Source organism: Odocoileus virginianus, unplaced genomic scaffold (genome assembly GCF_023699985.2).
Source record: "Odocoileus virginianus isolate 20LAN1187 ecotype Illinois unplaced genomic scaffold, Ovbor_1.2 Unplaced_Contig_11, whole genome shotgun sequence".
NCBI lineage: Eukaryota > Metazoa > Chordata > Mammalia > Artiodactyla > Cervidae > Odocoileus > Odocoileus virginianus.
The window spans coordinates 1,724,217-1,736,196 of NW_027224328.1; the positions used below are offsets into that span (position 1 = coordinate 1,724,217).

At 35.2% G+C, this 11,980-nt stretch overlaps 1 protein-coding gene across 3 annotated transcripts in view; it reads right to left on the reverse strand.

The window, feature by feature from the left end:
- Positions 1 to 11,854, reverse strand: part of LOC110143547 (C-type lectin domain family 2 member D11-like) — a 35,639-nt gene extending 23,785 nt beyond the window's left edge. Inside the window, exons 1-2 of one of the 3 annotated variants that reach the window (XM_070464021.1) lie at positions 11,744 to 11,854; positions 4,865 to 5,642 (exon numbers count right to left, since the gene is read on the reverse strand). The gene's annotated coding sequence lies outside the window, so the exon portion shown is untranslated. Of the gene's footprint in view, positions 1 to 1,339; positions 2,431 to 4,864; positions 5,643 to 11,743 lie in introns of those variants that run through there. The other 2 variants (XM_070464024.1, XM_070464020.1) reach the window with 2 other exon arrangements.
- Between the last annotated feature and the right edge of the window lie 126 nt (positions 11,855 to 11,980).

Here is an 11,980-nt window from a genome sequence, read left to right on the forward strand (position 1 = left end):
AAATTATCAGAGATATAAGAGCATGTCTGACACCACATCCATGGATGGCTACCTGGCTCCATTTTGAATGTGTAAACTATAGTTATTTCATTTTAATTTTTAAATGATCTTGATTTCAAAGCTAAGGATCTGTCCACGGTGAGATTGGTTCAGTTGGAATAGAGTTTACGAACATATTCTCAAAACAAGACAGTAACTGCAGAAAGTGGTCTTTGAACAACTTTATTCTTTTCTAGTGAATTATTTCAGTCCTTGAAATGATTTAGAAGTTTCACCAAGTGATGATAATAAAAAGCAGATGACTCTTTAGAAGACAGTTTGGCAGTTTTTTAAGACATTATTATATTCCTCATATGATCCAAAAATCTCACTTTTTGATCTTATACTCATCATATGATCCAAAAATTACAAAAATAATTTGAAAACTAATGTTTTTGCAAAATATGCACAGGTATGTTTATAGCAGTTGTATTCATGATTGTCAAAACTTGGAAGCAGCCAAGATGCCTGTCAATATATAAGTGACTAAATACACTTTAGACTCTCCAAACAATGGCATAATAGTCTGGGACTTAACAAAGAAGCTATTAAGTCAACAAAAACATGAAAGTACCTTTAATGCAGGTTACTATGTGAAAGAAGTCAATCCGAAAAGGCTACATACTGTAAATTTCAACAACATATCTTTCCAAATTCAGGAAAAGGCAAAACTATGGAGACAGTGAAAAGATCTGTCTGAAGGGCCAAGGTGGAGAGGTTGAAAGGGACGAAAAGGTGGAGCCCAGGGAACTGTTAAGGCAGTGAAACTATGCTATGTAATGATGGATTCAAGTCGCTATACATTTTTCAACATCTGTAGCATACACAGCACAAAGAGTGAACCCTAGACTATAGACTTCAGATAATAATAATGTAGCAAAGAGCTAACATCCATCCTTCTCAAACTCTTCCAAAAAATTTCAGAGGGAAGAACACTGTCAAGCTCATTCTAAGAAACCACCATCATCATGATGCCAAAACCAGACAAAGGTATTTCAAAAAAGAAAACTATAGGCCAATAACACTGATGAACATAGATGCAAAAATCCTCACAAAATACTAGCAAACTGAATCCAACAATACACTAAAAGGATCACATACCATGATCAAGTAGGATTTAGCTCAGGGAGGCAAGGATTCTTCAATATATGCAAATCAATTAATGTGATATATCATATTAACAAATTGAAGAATAAAAGCCTTATGATCATCTCAAAAGATGCAGGAAAAGTTTTTGACAAAATTTGATACCCATTTATGATTAAAGAAACTCTCCAGAAGATGGGGAGAGGAAACTTACCTCAATATAATAAAGGTCATATACAACAAGCCCACAGCAAACGGCATTCTCAATAGTGAAAACCTGAAAGCCTTTCCTGTAAGATCAGGAACAAGACAAAGTATCCAAACTGGAAGAGAAAGAAAACAGTCACTGTTTGCAGATGACAAGATAGTATACATAGAAAATCCTAAAGATGCCACCAGAAAACCACTAGTGGTAATGAATGAATTTAGTAATGTTTCAGGATATATAATTAATACCCAGAAATCTCTTGCATTCATTTATACTAACAACATAAGATTATGAAAGAAAAATCCAAGAAATAATTCCATTTACCATTGCAGCAAAAAGAATAAAATACCTAGGAATAAATCTACCTAAGAGCCAAAAGGCCTGTCCTCAGAAAACTAAAAGATACTAATGAGAGTAATCACAGGTGACACAAACAGAGGAAGAGATATAACATGTCCTTTGATTGGAAGAATCAATATTGTGAAAGTGACAATACTACACTAAACAAACAAATTTCATGTAATCATTATCAAACTACCAAGAGCATTTTTCACAGAATTAGAACAAAAATTTTTACAATTTGCATGGAAACACATAAGACCCTGAATAGCCAAATCTTGAGAAAGAAAAACAGAACTGGAAGAATCACTCTCCTTAACTACAGACAATAGGGCAAAGCTATAGTCTTCAAAACAGTATGATACTGGCACAAAATAGACATACAGATTAATGGAAGAGGATAGAAAGCCCATAAATAAACCCACTCACCTATGGTCAATTAATCTATGACAAAAGAAGCAAGCCTACACAATGGTGGAAAGACAGTATCTTCAACTGTTGAAAACATTGGGCAGCAACATGTAAAAAAATGAAAGTAGATTATGCTCTAACACCATACACAAAAATAACCTCAAAATGGGTTGAAGACCTAATTGTGAAATGGGAAGCAATAAAACTCCTACAGGAAAACATAGGCAGAACATTCCCTGACATAAATTGCAGCAATATCTCTTTCAATCCATCTTGCAGAATAATGGAAATAAAAAATAATAAACAAAATAAACAAATGATACCTCATTAAACTCAAAAGCTTTTGCACAGCAAAAAAAAAAAAAACAAAAAAAACCATAGACAAAATTTAGAAAGACGAGGAGAACTCACAGATTGGGAGAAAATATTTCCCAGTGATATGACTGACAAGGAATTAAGTCTCCAAAATTTCAAACAACTTCATATCATCAAAACAACCTCATAACAAAATCAGCAGAAGACCTAAATATATATTTCTCCAAAGAAGACACATGGATAGCCAAGAGACACATCAAAAGATGTTCAGCATCTCTAATAACTAGAGAAATGTAAAACAAACTGCAATGAGATATCACCTCATGCCAGTGAAAATGGCTATCATCAAAAACTCCAAATAATAAATGCTAGAGAGTAAAGAGAAGGGAATCCACCTACACTGTTGGTGGGAATGTAAATTGGTATAGCCACTATGAAGAACAGTATGGAGATGGCTTCAAAAACTGAAAACAAAACTACCATATGATTCTGCAATTCCAGTCCTGGGCATGTATCCAGAGAAAAACATGATCCTAAAAGATGCATGCATCCCAATATTCACTGCAGCACTGTTAACAATAGCCAAGACAAGGAAGCAACATAAATGTACATTGACAGAGGAATGGATAAGGAGGATGCCATACATATACACAGTGGAATATTACTTACTGTTAAAAAGAACAAGATACCATTTGCAGCAACATGGATGGACTTAGAGATTGTCATACTGAGTGAAGTAAGTCAGACAGAGAAGCAGAAATATTTTTTGGCATCCTTTATATACAGAATAGAAAAAGAAATGATATGAATGTACTTATTTACAAAAGAGACCCACAGACCTAGAGAATAAATATATGGTTGCCATGGGGAAAGATGTGGGGAGGAATAGTTAGGTAGTTTGGGATGGACATGTACACACTGCTATTTTTAAAATGGATAACTGACAAGGACCTACTATATAGCACAGTAAACTTTGCTCAATGTTATATGGTAGCCTGGAAGGGAGGGGAGTTTGGGGAGAATGGATACATGTATGTGTATGGCTGAGTCCCTTTGCTGTGCATCTGAAACTATCACAACATGGTCAGTTGGCTATACTCCAATATAAAATTAAAAAAAAATTTCGATCTTTATAGCAATATTTGTAGCACTACATTATTGTTTTTAATGTCTGTATTGTTTTCTGTAGTATTGTTTAGTAGCCCCCCAGGCTCCTCTGTCCATGGGATTTTTCAGGTAAGAATACTGGACTGGGTTACTGTTTCCTTCTCTAAGTGTATAGTATAAATGTACCATAATTTAACCTAGCTCATATATAGAGACATTAAAGTTGTTTATAATTATTTTACTATTTTAAATATTTTCGAAATGCGTATCATATAGGAGACCATTTATTTCCTTATGATAAATTCTTCGAAGGAGATTTGCTTGGTCCAAAATTTATTGATCCATAAAAGATTTTGAAATATTATTAAAAAGGTTTCTATATTAATAAAATGCATACCTGTACTGAAATAGAGGAAAGCAGTAGAATGGAAAAGACTAAAGATCTCTTCAAGAAGACTGGAGCTATCAAGGGAACACTGTATGCAAGAATGGGCATGATAAAGGACAGAAACAGCAAGGACCTAACAGAAACAGAAGAGATTAAGAAGAGGTGACAAGAATACACAGAAGAACTGTACAAAAAATGACCTGGATTAATGGCCTGGATAACCACAATGATGTGGCCAGTCACCTAAAGCCAGGCATTCTGGAGTGTGAAGTGAAGTGGGCCTTAGGAAGCATTACTATGAACAAAGGTAGTGAAGGTGACAGAATTCCAGTTGAGTTATTTCAAATTCTAAAAGATGATGCTGTTAAACTTCTTCACTCACTATGTCAGCAGAAAACTCAGCAGTGGCCACAGACAGGACTGCAAAAGGTCAGTTTTCATTCCACTGCCAAAGAAGGGCAGTGCCAAAGAATGTTCAAACTACTGTACAATTGTACTCATTTCACATGCTAACAAGGTAATGCTCAAACTTTTTCAAGCTAAGCTTCAGCAGTAGATGAATGAAAAATTGCGAGTTGTACAAACTGGGTTTTGAAGAGGCAGAGGAAGATATCAAATTTCCAGTATCTGTTAGATCGTGGAGAAAGCAAGGGAGTTCCAGGAAACATCTACTTCTGCTTTGTTGACTAAGCTAAAGCCTTTGACTGTGTGAATCACAACAAACTGTGGAAAATTCTTAAAGAGATGGGAATACCAGACCACCTTACCTGCCTCCTGAGAAACTGGTCAAGAAGCAACAGTTAGAGCTGGACATGGAATAATGGACTGGTTCAAAACTGGGAAAGAAATATGTCAAGGCTGTATATTGACACCAGCTTATTTAACTTACATGCAGAGTACATCATACAAAATGATGGGCTGGATGAATACATATGTATAATATGTTATAAATAAAATTGAAGATGCCTTACCACAAGCATAATGTGATGCAGTCAAGACAGACATCATTATTTCCACTTTATATTTGACTTAAAAAGGTTCAGTTCAGTTCAGTGGCTCAGTCGTGTCCAACTCTTTGTGACCCCATGAACTGCAGCATGCCAGGCCTCCCTGTCCATCACCAACTCCCGGAGTTTACTCAAACTCATGTCCATTGAGTCAGTGATGCCATCTAACCATCTCATCCTCTGTCGTTCCCTTCTCCTCCTGCTTCAATCTTTCCCAGCATCAGGGTCTTTTCCAATGAGTCAGCTCTTCACATCAGGTGGCCAAAGTATTGGAGTTTCAGCTTTAACATCAGTCCTTCCAATGAACACCCAGGACTGATTTCTTTTAGGATGGACTGGTTGGATCTCCCTGCAGTCCAAGGGACTCTCAAGAGTCTTCTCCAACACCACAGTTCAAAAGCATCAATTCTTCAGTGCTCAGCTTTCTTTATAGTCCAACTCTCACATCCATATATGACTACTGGAAAAACCATAACCTTGACTAGACGGACCTTTGTTGACAAAGTAATGTCTCTGCTTTTTAATATGCTGTCTAGGTTGGTCATAACTTTCCTTCCAAGGAGTAAGCATCTTTTAATTTCATGGCTGCAATTACCATCTGCAGTGATTTGGAGCCCCCAAGATATAGATATAAAGTCAGCCACTGTTTCCACTGTTTCCCTGTCTGTTTGCCATGAAGTGATGGGACCAGATGCCATTATCTGAGTTTTCTGAATGTTGAGCTTTAAAAAGGTTACCATATCTGGAAGAAAAAAAAAGTTACCATATCTGGTTGAATTCACAGAATCACTGAATAAAATAGCTGAGATTTGTACACAAATTTGTTTCTGTGCTAAAAAGTGAAAGAAAGTGAAAGTAAAGTCTCTCAGTCATGTCTGACTCTTTGTGACCCGGTGGACTGTAGCCCACCAGGCTCCTCTGTGCCTGGGATTCTCCAGGCAAGAATACAGTTTCTGTGCTAAAGTCCTGTTTAATCTAATGTTATACTGCCTCTCAGTGGTATAAACTTATATTCACAGGCACTTGTAAATAAACAGTTGCATATTTCCATTCTTATGCATTTGGAAATACTGGAGATCTATTTACTTGTTTACTAGCAAAGTAATTTCTCCTGCATACCAAGGATGCTCTTTTTTTTAATATTTACATCTCTTTGAATCTGTATAATTGTATGCTTAAGACACACAACAAGCCGTTAATTATATGAAATTTTACATATATAGTGTATATATTGTCCAAGTCATTGTATCCTAAAAGTTATTAAACTATTATTAGTATTCATTTCACTTCAGCAGTAAAATGAATGAATCTCACAGAGTCTATGTAACTTGCCAGTATCACACAGCTACCAGTGGCCAACCAAGGCTCACACTCTCTTGTTCATTTTCAAAGCCCATCCTTGTAACCATGAATTACACTTCTACCATAGTTTTTCCCCAGTTAGAATTTTTGTCGAGGCTTTATTCTTGCACTGCATGTATATGGCTTTTCTAACATAATATCTTCTGAATGACCACAAGCATCAGATCTTTTGAAATCAATCCTTGCGTAATACCTTGTTCAGGTACTCATTTGTATAAACACAAAAGATAAATATCTGATTATTGTCTACCATCTATAACTGTACACTTTTTCACAAGATGTAAACAAGAATTTGTTTTCAAATATGTGTTGATTTTGCTACTCTACTCCTGACATTGGTGGTAAAAAATGGTGGTGAAAAAATTCTTCTCTATGTGGTTTAAGGTCTAGATCCAAACCATACCTTTAGAAGTGAAGTGAAGCGAAAGTTAGTCTATCGTATCCAACCCTTTGCGGCCCCATTGACCATATAGTCCATGGAATTCTCTAGGCCAGAATACTGGAGTGGGTTGGCTTTCCCTTCTCCAGGGGTCTTCCCAACCCAGGGATTGAATCCAGGTCTCCTGCATTGCAGGCAGATTCTTTACCAGCTGAGCCACAAGGGAAGCCTTTAGAACTGCTGTGCAATAGGATAGTCATTAATCACATTTGAGTATTAAAATTTAAATAAAATATAATTAAATAAAAATTTAAAACCTAGCCACGTTTCAAGTGCTCACCAGCTCCATGTGGCTACAATTGTGGTTGCACTGATGTGGAATATTTCCACCATTGTAGAAAGTTGATTCAAAAGTGCTGATCTAGAATAAGAATAATAGTTTTCTTCCAGATGTTGAACAAAAGGAACTCCAGCTCACTTGCTTTTAAACAATGAACCATATATAGCTCAATACATTTTATAGTAATTAGAAACTTAGCCTCCTTCAGTATATGTGTTTGTGAAATGTATAGACGTTAAGATCCGAGTGAAGAAAGACTGTACAATGAATCCGTGGGATTAAGTTTTTTTTTAATTTTTCATAGTTTTCTTTCACCGTCTTTTTGCTGTCCAAGGACTCTACAGTATTGTGCGTGTGTGTGTGTTAGTCGCTCAGTCCTGCCAACTCTGCAGTCCCACAGACTGTTAAGATCCAAGTGAAGCAAGGCTGTACAATGAATTTGTAGGATTAGGTATTTTCAGAATTTTCTTTCACTGTCTTTTTGATATCCAAAGATTCTGTAGTATTTCCCCTTTTTTGTTTCTAATATTGTTGATTTGTGTCTTCTCTCCGTTTTCCTCAGTTCGCTTGAGGTTTACCAATTTTATTTATTTCTTCTGAAGAACCAGCTCTGTTTCGTAGAGGCTTATCAATTTTATTGATCTTTTTCAAGGAGCCAGCTTTTGATTTCATTGATTGTCTCTGTTGATTTCTGCTGTTCAATTTCATTTCTTTTCACTTTGCGTTTTCCCTTCTTTTTCTAGTTTACTATGGTTAAAGCTTAGATATTTGTTTTTAGATATTTATTCTTTTTGAATATATGCATTCAATGCAGTAAACTTTCCTCTAAACACTTATTTTACTCTATGTCACAAATTCTGAAGTTATATTTTCATTTAGTTAAAAATATTTTTAAATTTTTCTTGAAATGTCCTCTTTGACTCATGTATTGTTTAGAAAGATGTTGTTAAATCTCCTGTATTTAGGATTTTCTAGTTATATTTCTAGGTAGCCATCTGATTCTAGTCTAATTCCACTATGGCCTGAGCACATACATTATATGATTTCTATTCTTTTAATTTTTTAAGCTATAATTTCTCAGAATGTGGTCTCACATGGCAAATATTCGACATAACCTCGAGACAAATGTATATTCTTCTGTCATTAAATAAAGTAGCTTATAAATGTCAATTATTTTATATACAGTTGGTTGATGGCACTGTTAGAATCACAACTGTCTTGTGATTTTCTGCTGGATGGGTCTGCCCATCTCTGACAGAGGGTTACAGAAGTCTTCAGCTCTAATAGTGAACTCACCTGTCTCTCCTAGCAGTTCCATCAGGTTCTGCCTTATGTCTTGACACTGTTGTTAGGTTCACATACAAAAGAATTGTTGTGCCTTCTTGGAGAATTAATTGTTTTATGATTATGTAATGTCCTTCTTTCTCCCTGATAAGTTTTCTGGTTTAGAAGTTGCTGTGCATGAAATTAATATAGTGTAGCTACTCCAGCTTTCTTTTGATTAGTATTCACAGGGAATATCTTTCTCCATCCGCTTCTTTCTTTCTTTTTTTTACTACATATATCTTCATCTTTAGAGTGGATTTTTTATAGAAAATACAAAATTGAATCTTATTTTTGTTTCACTCTGACAATTTCTTTTAGCTGGTATATTTAAACCATTGACATGAAGATGATTATTTAAACAGATGAATTAATATCTGCCATATTTGTTAATGTTTTCTATTTGTTGCTATTGTTCTTTGTTTCTATTTTGTCTTCTACTTTTTCAGCCTTATGTGGTTTTATTGGGCAGCTTAGATTATTTCATTTTCTTTCCTATCTTGTATCCATTGTACTTCTTTCTTTTTAAAAAAAATATTTTTAGTGATTGCCCTGAAGCTTGGAATACAAAATTACAACTAGCTCAAATATGCTTTCAATTAATACTGTAAACCTCAAAAGAGTAGTGCAATATCTTATAACAAAATAATCTGAAGTATACTCTTGTCCCTTACATAGTTACTGTCATCCATTCCACTTATGCATAAACTACAAGAAACTAATACAGTCATTATTTTGAACAAACTGTTACCAGTGTGATCAATTAAGAATAAGAAAGACACATTTTAAATTTTCTCATTTATTCCTTAAGGTAGATCCTAGGTTCTGACCTGTATCACTTTCCTTACCTCTTTCTATTCCTTCCTTATTTTAACATTCTTACAAGGAAGGTTTGCTGGCTACAAATTCCCTGAAGTTTTCTTTTTCTGGAAAAAAATCTTTATTTCCCCTTCACTTTGAAGGGGATTTCATAGAATATAGAATTCTAGGTTGGTATATATATAATTTTTTCCCTCTCAATTTGAACATTTCACTCCACTTTGCTTGTTTACCTGGCTTCTTAGGTAACAAAAGGTGCAAGGTAATTTTTTTTTTCCCTGCTTCTTTCCAAATTTTTTCTCAATTTTTGTTTGACATTCTGCAATTTGACTATGATATATCCAGATTTATTTGATAGAGGTATGTGTGTGTGTGCACACAGATTTATGCTGCTTGGTTTTCTCTGAGCTTCCTAGATCTGTGCTTTACTGTCTGATATTAATTTGGCGTAAATTCTCAGTCACCGTTTCTTAAAATATTGTTTCTTTCTTCTCCTTTTGGTGTCCCCATTACATGTTACACTTTTTGTAGTTATCCCACAGTTCTTGGATATTGTTTTGGGTTTTCTTTTCTTTTTTTTTCTTTGGTTGTTTTCTTTCAACTTTTCAGTTTTGGATGTTTCTGTTGCTATGTCCTAAACTCAGAGATTCTCTGCTCAGCCATGAGCTATTCTAATCTATTAATGAAACCATCAGACACTCTTTATTTTTGTAAGTGTTTTTGATTCTCTGACATTTCTTTTTTTTTTTTCCTTTCTTATAATTTCTATGTCCCTCCTTACACTACCTATTTATTCTTCATGCTGTCTATATTTTGCATTGGATTCATTAGCATGTCAGTCACAGTTTTAAAAAAGTTTCCAGTGTGATCATTCCAATATTTCTGCCATATCAAAGTTCTGATACTTTTCAAACTGTGCTTAACTTTTTGTTTTTGTTTTCTGTGCTTAGTCATGTCTGACTCTCTGCAGTGCCATGAGCTGTAGCCTACTAGGCTCCTCTACCCATGGAATTTTTCAGGCAAGAATACTTGAGCGGGGTCCCATTGCCTACCTCAGGGGATCTTCCCCACCCAGGGATTGAACCTGCATCTCTTGTATCTCCTGCATTGGCAGGGGGATTCTTTACCACTAGCACCACCTGGGTGACTGAAAACTGTGTTGTAATAAATATATTTGGTCTTTGGCTCTGATTCCTGGCAAGGAGCTTCAAAAATCATTATAATTTTTTTCAATTTCTTGAGTCATAGAAGAAGTAACTTTGTTATGCTAGTGATCACTCACCGTGAAGGTTCTGTATAGTTTCAAGGGAGTGTCTGGTCACCAGAAAAAAAACCTCACCATGTGATTAGAGCGTAGCAAATTCCTGCACACCCCCTCCACAGACACACGAGCTGTGTGTGCCTACACCCAACTCTAATATACCAAAGACACTGAAGCCTAAACTCTGCATAGCAGAACATTGCCCACACTCAAGGTTGGCCACTGGTTGATGCCCTTGCAAGAAATATCCGAATAACACTACAAGGGCTCTGAAAACTGAACTGGAGCCAGGGCCCGCAGAAGGCCTCAACCTAGCTAGAGTGATTGTCTGCTCAAACCAAAAATTTGGATATGTTCCAGATATTTAAACAAAGAGTCTCCTAACAAAATATTTATCAAAAATGACCAGAAGACAATCCAAAATTACTCATCATATGAATAGCCATGAGAATTTGGACTTGCATGGGGAAAGACAATCAACAGAAGCTGTGCTGACATGACACAGATGTTGGAATTATCTAGCAAATAGTTTAAGCAGCTATTATAAAGGCACTCAAAATACCAAAGGAATGAAGAAATAAATGAAGTATTTTAACAAGAATTAGAAATCATCTTTTTCCTCCTCTGAATTGCTATCTAAATTGATTGCTACTTTTATCAAGGATAAAGAAAATTTTCCATCCTAAATTATGACATCTCAATTTCTCCAACAGGTAAAAGTCACTTTTTTCACTTAGTAAGTCATCAAACAAAATCTTAATACATGATTTTTAATTTCAAGCTCATATATATGTATGTATATGTACATATATATATACACACACACACACACACACATATATACACATTTTCCTTTCTATATGGCATCGAATGTAAGATATTTTATTTGAATGTTCTCCTAAATTTTTACCTGGACTTGTTCACTTTTTTAAAATGGTAAATATCTTGTACTTGCCTTTTAATGTTTTCTCTCCTATAAGCTTCCATGATAAGTTTTACACTTTATTTCATAACAATAATATGCTGCATCTGTGTAACACTTTACAGTATGTATTTTTCTCAGTGAAATTAATCATTCCATTATCAGTTATAAATTTAACCTGTTTCCATTCTCTTACCTCTTTCTCTTAATATTCCCTTTCATAACCTGTTAGAACAAGAATTTCCATATGTGCTTATTCTTATACAAATTATAAGCACATTTACAATTTTATGAATTATAGCACTCTTTTAAGGTCTCTCATCCTTGAAAACTCTGTACCTGTGAACCACTTTCCCTGTGTAGACACTAGAGTCTTATCAGGAGCATTATTTTATCACCTCAATCCCACCCTCATTCCCTGCAGCCCAAATTCTTACCTCATTTTGCAATCCACACAGTTGGAAAACATCTTTCTCTACCATGTTTAAATCATGCATTTTACCTCCAGCTTTCATTAGAGAACTAAGACTACAGTCAACCGTTTGAGGTTGGAACTTCCTGAGTAACTGAAAATATCAAGCTAAGCTAATTTGGGAGTGAAATATTCACACAGTGAACCACACATTTTTAGTCAGAAGGCCCCTTGCCACACACACACACACAGAAGACTGGGC